Source organism: Cricetulus griseus, assembly GCF_003668045.3.
Source record: "Cricetulus griseus strain 17A/GY chromosome 1 unlocalized genomic scaffold, alternate assembly CriGri-PICRH-1.0 chr1_1, whole genome shotgun sequence".
In the NCBI taxonomy this organism is placed as follows: Eukaryota; Metazoa; Chordata; class Mammalia; order Rodentia; family Cricetidae; genus Cricetulus; species Cricetulus griseus.
This window is the reverse complement of record NW_023276807.1, coordinates 7,369,826-7,389,120: the sequence shown is the minus strand read 5'-3', so window position 1 is coordinate 7,389,120 and position 19,295 is coordinate 7,369,826. Positions and strand designations below refer to the sequence as shown.

General features: G+C 39.5%; 1 long non-coding RNA gene across 5 annotated transcripts in view; it reads right to left on the bottom strand.

Annotated features, from left to right (window-relative positions):
* The window catches only part of LOC103159863, a 35,404-nt gene extending 24,966 nt beyond the window's left edge, over window positions 1–10,438 (bottom strand). For all 5 annotated transcript variants that reach the window (XR_004772510.1, XR_004772506.1, XR_004772509.1 and 2 more), the window contains exons 1-2: window positions 10,241–10,438; window positions 7,359–7,464 (exon numbers count right to left, since the gene is read on the bottom strand). This is a non-coding gene — a long non-coding RNA (uncharacterized LOC103159863). The remainder of the gene's footprint in view (window positions 1–7,358; window positions 7,465–10,240) is intronic.
* Between the last annotated feature and the right edge of the window lie 8,857 nt (window positions 10,439–19,295).

Genomic DNA, 19,295 nt, shown 5'->3' with positions numbered 1-19,295 from the left:
TAGTCATAAAGCCAATGTTAGGACTTAAGAGCACTCATCCAAGGCCAGATGATGTTCTCAACTTTTCATGTGAATTCAAGAGAGGCATTGATTGCTTGGTTACAGGGGAGCTCAGAGTGGATACTGGGATGCGCAGATACCAAGGACAGGAGTGATGTTTGCAACATGACCCTTTTAGAAGAGAAACTCACAGCAGGTTTGCCCATGCTGAGAACAAGGCAAGAAGTGGGTGCTCAGACAGCATGGGCAATGATAATACACCCATTACAATGAACTCACTTGACCTTGATTCTGGGACCAGCTGATGTGCTGTCTATCACTGTATAGCTGCCATGATCTGCTTCCATGGGCTATCTTTGCTAATGACATGGCAAATCAAATATACTTCTACCACATCCAGGTTTCTTCTTGTGGAAGACTTTGGCTCTGTTTGAGAGACTCACTGGCTGCCATGAATTTTAAGTTTCTTCTCCTCCTTTGCTCTAGCCTTCTTCCTGATATCTCTCTCCTTTTGGGACTGTGCCTTGTGACTTTTCCCAACATCTTTCTTTTCTTCTAAGGCTTTTTGTTTCAAGAAATCTTTTGCTCATATAACACCACAATGTCTAAGACTGGAGGCTTATGTTTTATAGTTTAAGAAGGAGGAGAGACGATCATGCTTAGGGTAATCATGGGATAGCCTTTTATAGGATGCTGGTTCCTAAGTCTTCATGAGAGCCAGTTTAAATGTCTGCAACTGATGTGGAATTAATGACAAGATTCTCAAAAGATACACTGGTTCTCTGATGGAGCTTTGAGTTTGATACTGGCACTCTTGGACTTTGGGTATGATATTTTTAAAAAGTTTAAAATAAATAAAATTGATACAATTATAAGCAATTTTATACATTTGAATGTGACTCCAATTATTCCCTGACCTACAGCGGGGTTTGTCTCAACACAGCCACCAAATGGAAGAACTTACCTACCCAACCTAGAGACCTCAGAGCTTAGCCACATGGTGCCCTATGAGAATTTGACAGATGACTGGGAGCTTCTAGAAGTATTATTATGAAGTGTTGTGAGGAGTTCAGACAGTTACATATTTGGTCTATACTTCTGTGTTTGCAAGAATACAAGCAGAAAGCAAAATGTAAGGACTGTTGCAATAAAGAAAAAATATGTTAGATATGGAAGAAAACACCAGGCAGCTTGCAGCCTGATTCCAACATAAAAACCACTTATGGAGAACATACTCATTGTGCTGGCTCTCACAGGAAATATGGGAGAATGTTTTGGGCCAGGATCTGATGGAGGCGAAGTTTTGAGCATTAAGTGTGAAGAGAGTGGTTCCAGATACAGAACTGGGCTGAAAATCTTACACGAAGCAAGAAAGGGGCGTTGAGACCAGGAAGGTCATCTGCAGCTTGTCAAGTTGCCTGATGCCTAATGAAGAATTTAGAAACTTATTCTAGGAGCAGGGATTCAAGAAAAGGTGCTTGTATATTACATGTATTGATTATCAATCTATAACTCCTAACCTGTTCCATCCTACAAATGCCATGGGCATCCTAGAATGTTTGTCTACAGTGTGTTAGATAATATGGTTGGAGCCCAAAGTTTATGGCACAGTAAGCCTATATATTTGACTTTATTTTCTATGAATAAACAAGAAGGTAGAGTTGTAATTGTATGGTTAGATTGATGTGAATATAACGAACAAAACATTATGAACATTTCTAAAAATGTAAGAAAGGAAATGAGAAAAGATTGTCAATAAATAAAGAAAAAGTTTAACCCATGGAGGATTGGAATATTTGACATGTTCCTTTAGGCAAACAGCAGCAGATATGCCTAAGATGATTTAAAATAAATGGAAAGTTGGAGGTGGAGAGATGGCACAGAAGTTAAGTGTGATTGCTGATCTGTCAGAGAACCCAGGTTATGTTCCCAGTATCCACACCAGGAGGCTCACAGACATCTGTAACTCCAGATCCTTGGGAAGCTAAAACCCTCTTCTGGCCTCCATGGACACTACATGAATGGGATGCACATAGAGACCCCAAGCAGGTACACAGATACACATAAATAAAAATGAGTAAAATTTAAAATAAACAAATAGAAGTTTGGGAAATGTCTACTATGGTATTAATAAGACAAAACATCTTTTTCCCCCCATAGGGCATAGTCCATCTCTTATGGGTTTACCACTGAGCTGGTGAGTGAACACTGTATTAGACCTGAGCAGAAAAGAGAGCAAATATTCTGTAATTTAAAAAGCATAACTTTAAAAGGTTACAACTTCAAAATGAAATGTTGTATAAAGAAACAAAGCATATTGATCCTACACAATTTTCAGTGTTACCAAACCTACAATTACTTATTTATTGATTTATAATTTTTGAAAGTATTCAAGCACACAGCAATGTTGAAAGTGTAACACAACAAACTCTATTACTTCCAAGATTCAACCACTTGGAGCATCTTTCTCCACTTGCCACTCTCCCTCTTCTCCCTACTCTCTTTTAATGAAATCATTGATATGGTGGCAAAGTACTACAATATACCAAAATTTCCCCACAGTTACTACACCATGATCATACCTGAGGAAATCTATGCAAAAACAAAACCCTTTTTGTACAGCGTGAAGTCTGTCTCCAAGCTTCAAATGATCTTAAAATGTCTTTTCTATGAATTATGATAGGCATACCAAAATATGTCCATATTTATAATGTGGCTTGGAAAGTCTGAGATAAGGTTACACCTGTATGCTGCAAATATACCCATTCGCCCCTACATACCCATCATGTCCCAAATATCCGTCATCCCTTACATGGGTATCAGATAGTCTCCCAAATTTGCTTCCATCTTCTTTGTTTACTGTTGTTTCTTTTTGGTTCTAAGAATGTTTAGCATAACTCCTTCCCTTTTATCCACCTGGTGAGCCTATCGCCATTGCCTCTTCCCAGTACCTAAGAGTACTGCAGAGTGACATGGCTCAGTAGGTCCTAGTCATCCTGAGCAACTAAGGCCTGGTATTCTTTAATCAATGCCTCCCCAGTCTCTTCTCCAAGACTAAAACTCATTCTTCTTTCACAATTCTAGGGTGAATCATTAGACAATAGCATCTTGGAAAGTTTTGTAGTACTTAGTATAATAGCTCCAGACCCCACTGTGTGGCTTTATATGACAAGATCTTTTTATTGTCATCTCTGATGAAATGTATTCTATAGTTCTTTTATTATTCTCTCTTTAGATTTGGGACCTAATTGATTTTCACCTACCACTTTTGTTTGTTGGACCACATTTTCTAGCCGTTAACCAAGGACTCACCCCTTCCCTTACCCTGTGCTTTTCTAAACTAAGATGCAGAAGGCTTTGAAATATCTTTCAGGATATGCCATGATCTTGACCCATGACTATTTCTTTGCTTTTTGGAATGGGCAATCTTCTCTGAGGAGGCCACTGCTTAGGTTCTTTTCATGTGCATTTCATGGCATCATGAGGTGCATGCCAGACCATATGACACCTGACAGGCTTGACCTCTTATCCCAGTGTAAGTGACACAGTGCTCCATCATAGAGACCCATGTTCTCCCATCTACTCTAAAGCTCTTCAGAGGAGTGATGAGAGCTTACATACTTGCGACTTTTTAGGAGTCAATCTTAGTAATTTAGATATCATATCAATTGCTTCAATGAAAACCTGATCTGATATTACTGATGAGATGAGGGCCTCCTCCATCATGTAGGGAAAGAAGCTCTGGAAGTGGAAAACCCTTTTTCTGGCCTATGGGCAAATGTTGACAGAGCATACAGAAAGTATCAACTAGAGCTGCCTCCTATTGGATGTTTACAGCCAGGGACTGCTCCCCAACAGAAACCTCCCACCAAGATTACCCAACTTCTCCTTCTGGTGCTGTACAGAACCAACCTGCCGAGGTTCCCTGGTGTTGTGTAGTAGTTGGTGCTGCTCTGTCAGTGTGAGCACAGACTACGCAACACTAGCTTTTCTGTACGTAGGTCTGTCCTTTCTTCGTTATATGCCTTTAGTGACTGTGTAAAGATTATCTTTGGCCTCATTCCACCATCTTTCCTTCCAAGCTGTCAATATCTTATTTTTCCCAGAGTATACTACAGACTTTTTCACACTCATCTGGCAAGAATCACTATTGCCACATTAGCAATAATAGCATAATCGTGCCCATAAAATACCATAAAATTTATAGAGAAAGGCTGTGGAAGAAAAGAAGTTGGCTTTCTATTTTTGAACCAAAGTTTCACTTTTTTTTTTTTTCTGGGCCAGACTCTAGCAATTACGCAGTTGTCCTGGTGGAACTTCTCTCATTGAATTGCTATTGCTATCAGCTGATTTATTACAAAGTTGATGCTCCTTTGAAAATAATTGCAGAGATAGACTTGTTGGGGAATGTGACTCAAGGCTTGAATTTGAATTTTTTTTGTCCCACTGATAATGCAACTTTGATATAGAAATGTTGAGAACCATTGATACTGATGTGTTCTAAAACAATGATACTAGGGGGTGAGAGATGGCTCAGCAGTTAAGAGCACAGGGTACTCTTCCAGAGGACCTGGGTTAGTTTCCTAGTATCCACATGGCAGCTCCTAACGTTCTTTATAATTCCAGTTCCATGTCATCCAATGTCCCTTTTTGGCTTCTGTGAGCACCATAATGCATATAGTGCATAGACATACATGAAGATAAAATATCCATACACATAACAATAAAGTAAATGTAAAACAGCTATATTGGGGAAGTAAAAAAAGGGGGCACAAAACAGAGTGGGTGTTCAGGAAAGAGACAGAGCCGGTTTTTCTTCTTCTAGTTTGGTTTTACATGAAGTGACCAGTTAATTTTCAGTATTTTGACTCTTGATGTGACAGCCTGTAAGCATAGATTAACTAAAAAGTTCTGTTTTATGCAAGTTATCATACATATACAAATACATATTTATATTTATACATATAAGAATCTAGTGGTCTGAAGCATGAGCCAATGCTTGGAGTGATCAGTTGGAAAGAAATGAACATAATAAAACATATTAACAATTTAAGCAAGAGAGTGAGTGGACGTTTCATAATGTAGCTAGGACGTGAGGAAACTCTGATGTGAGCTGTTTCCGGAAGACTAAAAGACTTGCAGTCTGTAGCTGTGTTGTGCCTTGTCTCTGCAACTCCAGTCGTGTGGGAACACAGGTGGATGCAGGGGAGCCTGGCTTGGCCTCTAACTGCCTTTAGAAAGGGCCCTTTTCTTCATAACACTGGAGAACAGGATGCATTTCTACCATTCACACACAGCATAGAGAGGAAGTCCTGTGAATTTGGACTAGTGCTATTCACAGTCTTTCTAAAGCTGGGAGAAAGAAATGGCATGCTGAAGGAAGACTTTTGTGAACTTAAGACATCCAATATTTCACAAAAGGAGGTCCTGAGTGGTGTGTGTGTGTGTGTGTGTGTGTGTGTGTGTGTGTGTGAGAGAGAGAGAGAGAGAGAGAGAGAGAGAGAGAGAGAGAGAGAGAGAGAGAGAGAGAGAGATCTTTATGTGTCCCATTAGTGTTGGCATCTTGAAAACCTGAGGGATGGTGGGTTGTCTGTTGCTTCCTCAGCCTCCAGACCCGCTTTCCTTGAAGCATTATATTGGCTTTGCTCTTTGACCCAGTCTATTTTCTACCATTATAGTCCTTATAACATGTACTCTCTGGAAATCTAATTAGTAACTTGATCTGTTTGTGAAGGGGAGTGTGAATAACCTTGGGAAATAGCTTTGACAAGATTTTCCTATCAACTTTCATAACCTTTATGTTGCTGGTCTCTGTCTTCTCAAACACTTCTGTTCATCTGATACTTAAAAGAAGATTAGAAATTCAAAGGTCTTGTTTGATAGATTGGAAAGGACCAGGCGATTGCTGACTGACTCTGGAACTTGACTGAGACCTTTCTAGTTGCGGGTTTGTGAGTGTGCTAGCTGTCTGTCACCTGGGATACAGTTTTGCAACTCTAGGATTTCTGATAGACACAATCCATTTTTAATTCCTTGTGTCAGGCATCTCTGATGCCCTCTAACCATTCTTAATAATAAGACAAAAGTGATATTTTAGGGTAACAGTTAATAAATAATGTGACTTATCCAATCACACCTTTCACTAAAATATTATTATCTTTTGGCAGATTCATTACTGTAGAGACATCAGGATCTGATGAAACAGTCTCTAATTCTACCACTAGTACATTTTCTAGAGTTGTCTTTCTTTTAATTTAATTCTCCCACCTTGAAAGCATACTGTCCATTGCAATTATGGAATAAGCATTTAATCTTGTGTGACTAAGGCATTTTAATCTTGTCTTATGGAAAGACGATTAAAAGGCTCTAATATTGCAATGATATGGATACATTTCATCCAAGCCTAGTGAATCAAAGTTTCCTTTGTTCTTCTAAGTATAAGTCAAAGCAGACCGAGTCCCCAGGCTCCACACTACAGTGGTCACCCCAAGACAAGGAAATGATGAATGTTTCAAAATATAGGTTATTGAATAGAAAGGTTTCTAGATATTCCTTGGGCAAGTGAGAACTTAAAGGTAGAGAATCATAAGAGAAATTTCTAATGGTAGTTTTGGAAGCTTGATTTATAGTCTATTATATTTGTCTCAGAGCACAATCTTTTTGGCATTTCTAAATGCTATGTCACTTAATCTCTTGGAAATTCCGAGGTTGATTTTGGGATAGCCTCTAACGCTGATCACTTCAGCTGACACATTAGAATTTAGGATTTTGTTTTGCAATTCTTCAGGTGTTAGTGGCTTTCTTTGATTTTTTTTGTTTGTTCGTTTTGCCTTCACGTCACTAAATCCCTGGGGCAGAGTAAGTTTTGTTAAAAGGATTTCTTGCCCTGAATGTTTGCAGTGTACATAGACCATGGTCTGTTCTTCACACTGGTAAAACACATAAATACAAACCTGCAGAGTGCTGTTTATCTAAGAAAGTAATTTCCCTAGGAGCATTTTCTCTGGCTGTCACTGACACTTGCATGTTTCTTTCAATTGTGCTGGTCATTGGTTCATAGGAAAGCCTTTTACACTGTCTTATGCACTTTCATATCTGGAGCTCGGTTGAGAAATACCACATCATGTCTCCTCAACCTACAGATTTCCTTCCCATCTGATACCAATGGAATCTTCCCCCCTCCTTTGAACTGTGATGCACACAGGTTGGATGTTAGTTAGCAAGTTTGCATTTGGCTCACAAGGCACCTGCAATATGCCTTTTATTATGCATTTGTTTTTCAACGATGACTTTGACTTCAAAATTATTAGCTGTTGATAAAACAATGCCTTTTAGAAGTGATTCTGATGGTTTATTACCTTTTGAAGGCATCCTTTGAGAAAAGAAAGGAACATACTTTCATTCTTCTGCACGTGCTACTTTGTCACATCTTAAGATGAGGACTCTTCAAATACACATAAAGGGCTGACAAGTAAATGTTTGGATAGCATTAAAAATTGGCATAAAAGATCATCAGGCATTCTTTCAAGACAATGATAATAGCATCATAATTTCATAAACAGAATATGGGAGAGCTTTGCACCATATAGAAATTCATGAGATTATAAGATATATTTTGTTTGCATATTGTTTCTTTATTAGGTGGGAAATGCTCTGATTATCTGGGCTGAGGTGTTGACAGCCAGAGGTGCAGTCCTTGATTACAACACACATTAAGTTGAATAGAGAGCTAAGATCAATATAGGCTAAGTGCATTTAATTAGCTGCTGCTTAATCAAATACTATAGTTTCTCTTTCTATGAATGAGCTTTCTCTTTCTCTCTCTCTCTCCCTCTCTCTTGTGTGTTTCTGTTGGGAATGGAGATTTGATGGTATTAGTGTAAGCTTTTGGAGGCGTCCTAGAGGAAAAAAAACCAAAAAAGCTTTATTTACAAAGATGCAAAGAGTCCAACATTTCCAAAAGAAGCACAGTATTTAATTTAGTCACCCTATGCATTTCAACTTCAACACTGATAGCTTGCACTTTCTCATCTGTACTACTCTAGCCAAAATGGGAAGAAAGTCAGGTTAATGTTAGTGTGTTTCTGTGAAGCTCTGCTGGTTTTCCGAGAATTTTACTTGGGTGAAAATGGGGTTCACCACTCTCTTCCTTAAATATAAAGGATGCCTTTAAGGGCTGACAGAACTGAGATGCAAATGGCCACAGCAGACAGGGTAATATACATCAGCTTCAGCATTTAAAACTCACCTTTTGTTTGAGCATGCTCCTAGGGGGATCTTGTTGTCTGAGTAAATCCACCAAAAAATATAATTCAGTTGTAAAAGCCCACAATAATTAATATAAAGAAATTAATAGTCAAGACAGTTTGAGTTCAAATCTCAGCTTTGGTGTTTTCTTTCTTGGTGGGGGGGTAAGGAGGGCAGGATCTTGCTATTTATTTTAGGCTGCCTTCAAACTTTTGATTCCCCTGCCTCAGTCTCCCAAGTGCTGGGATTAAAATATGCACAGTCACATTAACCTATTCACCACTTAAAAAAATTACTTTTTGACCTTAGTAAAGGTTCGTGGTATTTTCTGACTTCTATGGTAATAGAAGAATGGTAATAAAATGTCTGCTCTATAATTTTCTGTGAAAATAAAGATCATAAGTAGGGCTCTCTGTGAGGTTCTTGGCATACAATGACAATTCCAAATGCACAAGTAATAAAAGGACAAAACAATAAAATATTTAGGCAAAGCATGTTTCCTCCATTTTTTTTGTCACTTGCTTTCTCTCGTCTAACTGGACTGTTGAAGTTTCCCTTGGAGCTATAAAGCCATTTCTCTTAAAAAAAAAAGTCTCAAAAACATTTTAGGAATAAATGACCTGTTAAAAAGTACAGAACAACCATGACGTGACCTTGAGAAACAGTTTATGAATTCTGAAAGGGTGAAGAAAAACATAATAATTAACTATATACCTGCCCATCCAAACAGTAATTGCGGAAGTCCTGGTCCATCTGTTTTTATACCAACTGTGCCAGCTTTACCAGGATCTCCATGTTCAGCTAGTCACCCAGTAGCCTCCAGGGAAAACGTCACCTACTGTAAAACTGAAGCCTGCTGCTGACAATATTTCTCCTTCTAACTCAAGGGTTCAAGTTGTTTTCCGAGCAAAGGAAATGCTATTGAGCTGAACCGCTTGCTTCTCTCTATGGCCAGAGTCATAAAGCCTGATGGTGCAGGAATGTCTCCTTTGACTAGGACTTTGGTTGCAGCTCTGAGACATTTTGTGAAGAAAGGCATGCTGACAAAACTCAGCAAAAAGCAATGCTGTATTTGTTAGGACAGGTTGCTATGTGTTTCTATCAGCATCTGAAATGTTGGAATAATGAGTCTTGTTTTGCTTGGAAATATTTTTTTAAAAAATCACTGGAGTTCACTCTGTTAAAGCAGGATGCTCCAATAATTCCCTCTGCATTTACCAACTGAGGTGAATTTTAAATACTTCATATATGAGAGGTCAGCTGTCCTCCAACTGGTGTCCCTGTGTTGCCTTAGACTGATTTAGACTAGCTCAGACTCACTTAGACTGCCTTGAAGTAACTTAAGGTGCTGTTTATGGGTCCATTAAGATGTGCTCTGCAAGCCTCTGATCCCAAAGGATCATCTTTATGTATATTCGGGACAATTTGTTCTAACTGGTATCTGACTTTGTAAACAATATCTTTGCCATTCTCATTTCCGTAGACGGATATTTGGAGATTCATCTGTGATGATCACTTTAGAAAATTTACAGAGACTACTTTGAAATAGAGCACTTACATTTGGGTTTATTTATATTTATAGACAATATAATGAGTTTTTTCCCCTCTGTGGATCTAGATTTTTGTCTTGGACTCTGGTGACTAGTGAGAGAATCTAAGTTTTTGAAGTCAGCATAGAGATACACCAACCCTTCCTCGTGTACATTCAGGAAATCTTGTAACTTAATTGGAGAATATCCTTTTTTCTTATGAAGCATATAAACATCAAGGAAGCATTTTGCAGTAAGGTATATTAACAGAAGGGGTCACTCTGACGTTAGTGGATTCTGCATTCTGGTGGGCACTGTCGTTAAAATGTGTTGAGAGTTCAGTTAACATTGAGAACTATAGCCACTCTAGGGCGAGGGAGGAATTTCTCTTATCCACACAGCTTTTCAATTTTAGAACTTGACTTAAAAGACATGAAACGCCAAGGTAAAAGATCAGATCTTACCTGGATGAGATTGTGAAATTGTGGTCTGATTTCATACCCTCTACAGACAGTTTGTTATCCAGTGCAATCCTAAAACTGCATTTGTGGGTTACCCTGATAGAGATGGCTCAGTTTGCTGGAACAAGTGATTGGCGTTAAGTCTGGATTCCAGTTTCCTGGGCCCCACTCGGTGCTCAGGCTGTCAGGGTCCTGTCCAGAGTTTCCGGTCTGGGGTGTCCTTCATGACCTTCCCAAACAGAGCATTTCCTGTCTTAGGTGTCCTTCATGACCTTCCCAAGCAGAGCATGCATTCATCTGGGTTTTTGGTTCCTCCCAAGGAGACTTACTGGTCTGCATTCATTGCTGGGAGCCCAAAAGAATCTAGGAGCTGGGTTCCTCTCCCTCATTTACCTCCCTCCTTTCCATCCCTTCATTTCCCCTCATTTCATCCTCTTTCTCCATTAAATAAGAAAGAAAAGCCAAAACCCAGTTAAAGTGGCTTTTTCTCAATCACTGGTCCATATAGGGAAGCTGAAATTCAACCCCCTTTAAAGAAAAGAAGTTCTTTCTCCATACAAACAGGATCTGGCTGGCTGCAGGTGTTCCAGGAGAGAGCAAGTACTTACAGTACTTGCAAAATTGTCTATTAAAGATTGAACAATAACCACAAAAAAGCAGGAGATTTCCTGGGGATTAATGAGTAGCTAAAAGGAACCAGTGACCTTCAACTGGTCTCCGGGCAGTTAATCTTAGCTACTCAGTACTTCCTAAGAAACGGCTGCGCCAAGGTGGTGATTGCTTTGGTAGGGTACAGACATGCAAGAACACTTCAGATTATTTCATTTGTATGCCCTTTGCTTGTGAAGCTTGGCATGGTGCCCTATGACGGCTAACTGCACATCACTCCTTAGAAGTCTCATCAAATTAACCACTACAGCAATGTGTGAGAGGGAAAATTAATATTTTATTGTGATGAAAGAGCCTCTAAAAACCTGTGGCAATTCTAAATCCATTGGTAAAATTTATTGAGACTCCATTGAACCAGGGGTGACATCATCACAAGTCCAATTCTAGCATTTCTCCACTGGTGAGGATTGTGGTTTTCATTTAGTTTCCTCTCAAAACTCTAGAATCTCATTTGGTCCCTTTCTGGATAATTGTTATGTAAGTAACACAGCTCCTTCGATAAATATTTCAGCTATTTTTCTTATGTAGTTCAGAGCTACCTGCCTGATGATGACACCACCCACAGTGGACTAGGCCTTCCTACCTGAAAACAATGCCCTATAAATATGTTCACAGGCTAATCCGATGGAGATAATTTCTCCACTGAGGTTACCTCTTTCTAGATCACTCCAGTTTGTATTGAAGTGACAGCAACTGAACACCACAGCATTTATCACTATCTTTTTAATTTTGACTAAGAAAATATTCTTCATAGGCATCATAGCTCGGTAGAATTTTTGGTTGCTTCCCTCATTTGGAAGCTTCCATGATGCCTTCTGGTACCATGGAATATAGACCTTCTGGAGGAGGAATTCAGGTCAGTTCCAGCTCAGCCCCCTTTGCCCTGTGTCTGAAGGCATGGTGTTCCCAGCAACAGGGATTTACTTTATATCACTAGGATCAACCAAAGGGTACTAGCTATAGTCTGTAATATATTGGAAGACTCTTGGACAATCCTGACAAACAGCTCAAGAGGGCTTCTCATGCCCAGTGTTGTGGATTTTGTTAGATGGTCATTGACTCTTGGAAAGAGCACTGGCAGCCCAAATGAGAAAATTTCATTTAAACTGTATGTGCATATTTTATACACAGACTTACATATTTATAGTTTTTTTGGTGTATGGTTAATAGTATGATTACTTTATTTTACCTTCCTTTTTCTGTATTTACCCTCCCACGAATTAGAGCTCCCTTGCTTTTTCCCATTTCCCCAGTAAGATCACTTTTACCCTATTATGAATCATGACTATGGCCAGTGTGACATAAGCCTAAGAGTGCTGCAGTGGTATGTTCAGGGAACATTGAGGAAGACTGGTTGGAAGATTGCAAGAGCCAGAGGATCAAGGAGTTTACTGTGAGATTGTGTCTCCTAGCAGTGTCAAAAGATCTACTTACAAAATCTCACCAACATGACTGCCTAAACATGAGTAGAATAAGAGCAAAAATAACAGAGCTGCCAAAGTGGAGGGTAGAAAGTCCATGAGGCATCAACTCTACATGAAGAACATAGACAACTAAAGAATGCTGAGAAAGGGTGAAATATTATTCTGTAGGAAAGAGCATACCAATTGTTTATCCAACTCCGAGAGGTCATCCCCAAAACTAACACACACACACACACACACACACACACACACACATCTATCTATCTGTCTGTCTATCTATCTATCTATCTATCTATCTATCTATCTATCTATCTATCTGTGTGTATAACAACAATCAATGTGTGTATAATAACAATTAATGAAGAAAGAGGCCATGAAATTGAAGAGAGCAAAAAGGGGTGAATGGGAGAATTTTCAGGGAGGAAAAGCAATAAGGAAATGATCATATTATAATCTCAAAAATAAAATAAATAATTAAAAGTAAATATTCTTTGAGAATTAAGAAAATTTATTTGAAGGTAAGTGCTGTCAAGAGCTATATGACACACACCATAGGCTGTTTGTTTTACAAGTGGGGCTTCACAGACTTACTGTTCTTAAGGCCAGAAGTCGAAGATCACAACATCAGCATAGCTGATATCTACAAGGCTTTTGTCTTTGACTTCCTGTTGATGTCCTTCATGGGTCTTTGTTCTTGCCTACTCTTCTTGTAAGGACTTGGCATGCCACATCAATGGCCTTCTTTTAACCCAATCTTCATCTTTGACATTCTTATGTCCAGATACAGTTCTATTCTGGATATTTGGAGAGTGTGTTAGTCAACACACTAGGATATTTGGAGAATGTGTTAGTCAACTTTGGCTTACCCAATATCTGAGATAATCAGCTTTCTTAGAGAGAAAAAATTTGTCAGTTGTCTCTGATGAATTTTGGGATTGGGTTACCTCCCTCAGAATGGTTTCTTTGATTTCTATCCATTTTCATGCAAACTTCAAGATTCCATTGTTTTTTTCTGCTGAGTAGTATTCCATTGTGTAAATGTACCACATTTTCTCTATCCATTGTTCGGTTGAGGGGAATCTAGGCTGTTTCCAGTTTCTGGCTATTACAAATAGTGCTGCTATGAACATCATTGAACAGATGTCTTTGTTGTATGAATGTGCTTCTTTTGTGTATATGCCTAGGAGTGGAATTGCTGGATCTTGTGGTAGACTCATTCCCATTTTTGTGAGGAGTCGCTATAATGATTTCCAAAGTGGCTGTACAAGTTGGCACTCCCACCAGCAGTGGAGAAGTGTTCCCCTTTCTCCACATCCTCTCCAGCATAAACTGTCATTGGTTTTTTTGATTTTAGCCATTCTAACAGGAGTAAGATGGTATCTCAGAGTTGTTTTGATTTGCATTTCCTTGATGGCTAAGGATGTTGAACACTTTCTTATGTGCCTTTCAGCCATTTTAGATTCCTCTATTGAAATTTGTCTATTTAGTTCTGTACCCCACTTTTTAATTGGATTGTTTGGTGTTTTGGAGACTAGCTTCTTGAGTTCTTTGTATATTTTGGAGATCAGCCCTCTGTCAGATGTGGGGTTGGTGAATATCTTTTCCCAGTCTGTGGGCTGCCATTTTGTCTTGCTGACTGTGTCCTTTGCCTTACAGAAGCTTCTCAGTTTCAGGAGGTCCCATTTATCAATTGTTGATCTCAGTGTCTGTGCTACTGGTGTTATGTTCAGGAAGCGGTCTCCTGTACCAATTAATTCAAGGGTATTTCCCACTTTATCTTCTAATAGGTTCAGTGTGGCTGGGTTTATGTTGAGGTCTTTGATCCATTTTGACTTAAGTTTTGTGCAGGGCAAAGGGCTTGGGTCTATCTGTAGTCTTCTACTTGTTTGCAACCAGTTATGCCAGCACCATTTGTTGAAGATGTTCTCTTTGTTCCAGTGTATATATTTGGATTGTTTGTCAAATTCAGGTGTTCATAGGTGTGTGGGTTAATATCAAGGTTTTCAACTCTATTCCATTGGTCTACCTGTCTATTTTTGTGCCAATACCAAGCTGTTTTCAGGACTATAGCTCTGTAATAGAGCTTGAAGTCAGGCATGGTGATGCCTCCAGAAGTTCCTCTATTGTACAGGTTTGTATTGTACAGGTTTGTCTCTCCATATAAAGTTGAGGGTTGTTCAGTTTGTCACTGCAGGGGCATGTGATAGAACAAAACATCTTAGTAGTTTCCAGAAAGTGAAAGATAGAGAGGAAAAGACCATTTCCACAGCACCCTTCCAGGACACGTGTCCACTGACCTGAAGACCGCCCCATAGGTTCTACCACAACCCCCAAGTACCATCCTTGGCTTTTCCTTTTCCAAATCACAGTGGAGATTCACCAGACAGCCCATTACAAGGGGATATAGTGAGAGAATGGCCAGATGATGTGTGTAATAAGACCAGAGGTGAAGCTTTTTCCAGCTACAAAGTTGTGAGATTCAGGGCTTCAGCATTATTTAATGTCAACAATTTTGATCTTCTTAAGTCATGTCACTGAAACACTGTTGAAATCTCCTTTCTCTCAGTCTGAGGAATACAGTCCCTTGGAACTGTGCATAAGACAGCATCAACATCATCTTCAGCAGCAGCAGCCATAGCAGTGCAGCAGCAGCAGCAGCAGCAGCAGCAGCAGCAGCAGCAGCAACACATAACCTTCCATTACTACCATTTCTCTATGTTTTTAATCAAAAAAGCACTGTGTATGATTAGACAGCTCTCACAGTGAAGTGACTAAATCATTAAAGTTTGTTTCTTCCTTTACCCTCAATCTAGCTAAAACCAAATTCTGTCACTGTCCCATTTTGAAGAGTACTTGAAAGTAACCATTACTTTGGAATCCAGGGCAAAGCCAGAGGGTTTGGCTGATGCTGGGGGTTTTACAGATGTTCCTGGTACTGGCAGGATCTTAACTCAGAAGAGGATAGGGGTGTTCTGGGAAGTTTGTGGCAAAGCTTGCCCCGAAAGAGTGAAGAAACACAGATAGAATGCATATTTCTGTTGCTGATGACATCCTCCTGAGAATTCTTATTTGGGCTTATTGGTTGCTAGTTTGATATTCATTAATTATTTTCCCTGTTTTTTTGTTAGTAAACTTATTTTTATGCTGTTACCTTTGTATATAAATTTATTTTCCCAGCCTTTTTTCCCCATTTGGGACATAGTACACTAATAAAATGCTAGAAGTGGGTAATGAGTCTAAATTAGCCATTTGTGCAATGGACTGTGTTAAGAAGGGCTTCAAGGGACTTGAGTTCTGTTTTTTACAAAAACAAAAATCTATAAACAGGCTGAAAGCTAATGGTGATTTTGAATTTTAAGTAGTTTCAGTGTTATGAGGACATATGCCTTAATTTGATCTTTTATTGCAGTGATAAATGTTAATGTTGAATGTGTTGCTACTTTTATTGCCATGGTACATTTTTCCGCACTTATATCCCTTCATTTCATAGATATAGGCAACAGAAACCTTCTATCTCATTGAATCTCCCCTTTCTGTCCTTCTTTTCAGTGCACAAGCTTGAAGCTGCTGAGTGTATACCAAATCAATTTTTTCCCAATTTTTCTGTCTTGCACCTTTATATGGGTGAGGGGAATTTACCAGGAGGAGGGGGGAGATGGAATTGGGATTGGTATGCAAAATGAGAAAAGGTTGCTTAAAAATAAAAAAATCATGTAAAAAGAGATATAAGTAACACTTAAGTAAGATTTTTATTGGAAGACATTTTGTCTTAGTCACTGTTCCATTGCTGTGAAAAGATACCATGACCAATGCAATGCAGAAAACAAACAAACATAAACAAACAAATAATCAACCCCCCAAACAACCCAAAACATGTTTAATTGGAGCCCAGCTTAGAGTTTCAAATGAATAGTTCATTATCGTTGTTTGGTTGGAGCCTCTGGCTTACCCCATGGTCAGAAAAGCTCCAATTGCCCCCTCTCCAAACTCCACCCACTTAGAGAGTCTCTGAACAAAGGAAAGGCACCAAAAAGCCCATTGCACATTCTTGGCTTCTTGGCGGCTATTGTAGCCCCCTCCTCTGAAGTTACCAGCAGCCCAAGTCCCTGCCTAAGCACTCAGTTTTTGACCATACTTGGTCACAAACCCAGCTTTTAGTAGACACCCCTCTCCTTTAACCTATAAAATCTCCCTGCTTCAGTGTGGGGGCATGACTTCTCTGGACTCCATCTCTTGGACCAGAGAACCCACCATGGAATTGCTCTCAAAAATCCTGTTGTTATACTTTTTCATTTCAGTTTAATCTGGCCTACTGTTTCAGCAGAGAAGCTTATTATTGGGATGGGGGCAGAAAAACTATTAACCATCATGGTGGGAAACATGGTGGCACTCAGGCAGACATGGTGTTGGAGAAGTAACTAAGAGCTACATCCTGAGCTGCAGGTAGCTGGCAGAGACAGCACTGGGCTTGGCATGGGTTTTTGAAATCCTAGAGCCCACCCCTAATGACACACCTCCTCCAACAAGGCCACACTTCCTAACCCTTTCCTGACGGCTCATCAAGAGGACTCAGCATAGGGACTTGGCATGCAAATATATGAGCCTTTAGGGGTCCATCTTTTTCAAACCACCACACATTTATAACAAAAGCCAAGTCATTACAGCTGGGTTTAATGTATTGCCATGAATTAGAATCACCTGAATGGGGACCCTCAAATGAAGAGCTGTCCCAATGGCCTTAACTGATGCAGGAATACCCACCCAGACTGTGGCAGGTACCATTAGGTGGTTTTCCAGATAAATGGGGCATGGTGGAAGGAAGAGCATCTGCCTTTTGGTCACTCATTTTCCCTCTTGATGCCAAGTTTTGATTCACGCTGTTGCTGCTGCTATTTCCTTTGGTGATATTGGAGCCCATGCTTCTAGGCTTCCATTATGGATTAAGCACCTTCCAGGTTTTCTATGCCAGATTGTGGACTGCTGAGGCTCCAGTCCTGTGGGCTAAGAAACTACCATCTTCTCAGCCTCTACCATATTCTCTCAACTTGAATCAGATATTGTTGCTGTCTTGGTGTAAACTGATAATAACACACACACACACACACACACACACACACACACACACACACACACACACTGTTTTATTGTTTTGGTTCCTCTGGAGAATCTCGGCTGATACACAGGCTAAGACATTTCATGAAAGAAGTCAAGTTCTTGCACCCATTTAAGATGATTGTTGATGTGGATGCCTGAAAAGTGTGAAGGAAAAATGCACAGGAATGCACAAGAAGAGTACACAGTAGACCTGTGAAGTACTTACTCTGTGGCATGAAGGACTTCACCCCATGAATCCACACCTTTATTTTCTGCTTCCTTTTTCAAACACCTTGGGGGGTATATTACTAATAAAATATACTAGTAAAAGTGATGTCAATAGTAAAATACCTGGAATAATAACCATAAAAGCCAATGGTTCTGTGTCATGTTCAAGGCACCAAATTGTGCTCTCCATGGGATTCTTTTTTCAGTCTCCAATGTTTCCCTGGGAACATCTATCAGTCTCACTGGACTGAGAAGAGTCCAATGAGTTGAGTCATAGGACATTGCTCATACCTTCATGCAATAAGAGGCAATCATAATGCATCTTACAAGATGTTTATGTTCCAGACTGATGAAACCCCGCTGGTGGTGTATGCCTTTAATCCTAGCATGTGGGAGGCAGAAGCAGATCTGACTAGATCTCTATGAGTTTGAGGTCAGCCTGATCTACAGAGTGAATTCCAGGACAGCCTCAGTTACACAGAAAAACCCTGTCTTGAAAAACAAAAACAAAACAAACAAACAAAAAAAGAATCAGTGACTGACCAAATAAAAGAATTTCCAGTAAGCCCTGGCCATCTTATTGTGTGTGTGTGTGTGTGTGTGTGTGTGTGTGTGTGTGTGTGTGTGTGTGTGTGTATTATCAGTTTACACCAAGACAGCAACAATATCTGATTCACACACACACACACACACACACACACACACACACACACACACACACACACTATTATTTAGGGTTGCTCACCTCTGAAGGCATTAGTGGGAGTCAGAGGAGGCTAATATCAGAATTGATACCTTTCTTCTGTGTCCCCTCCACCTTAATTTGAAAACCTGAACCTGAACCTCAAGCTCACCATTTTGGCTAGACTGACTGCCCAACAAGGCCCTGGTATCCTGTCCCTACCCTCAGTGCTGCAGTTACAAGTATCTGGCTTTTGCAGGAGTTCTGGCAGATGACAGCAATTCCTTATACTTGTGCAGCCAATGAATAATCTCCCTGGTCCCAAGACTGATAATTTCCAAGGAAATCATCAACTTGGACGAAATATAGTCTATTCAGCTTTCTGTGAACCAGGTGCATCCAGACTCAGTGAGCTCCCCTTTCTTGGTGAACACACAAAGTGCTTCCTTCCACATCATTTACTCTCTGGATTCAGCCCAGAGAATGAGTAATATACCATGATTGGTACTAAAGCAAAAAACAAACAAATGTAGGTTTCAAGTCACTGTGATTCTCCAAATTATAATTATAGAAGTTATTATGTTTTGATCTTACAAATTTGAAAATATTAATTACATACCCATGTGATTATGGAGCCCTATTCTAGATATATGAGTAAACGAAATCCTTTAAAATTGTTATTATATTCAGAGATGTATTTAGCTATTTTTGCTTTGTATCTTGACTGTCTTAAAATCCCATTGTTACTCAATGTGCACTCTTGAGATTTACACAAATAGTATTAAAAATACAGTAGTCATGTGAAAAGTAGGTTACTACTTTACAAATACATCTTTACAAGGGGACAAAAGAAGGTGGAATGGATTTGAAATCAAGTAACACAACATTTTATCTTTTGGTAGTAATAAAAAATGGGATCCTTAAACCAGTATGGAAAACTAGCATGGTATTTGGAGGAGGA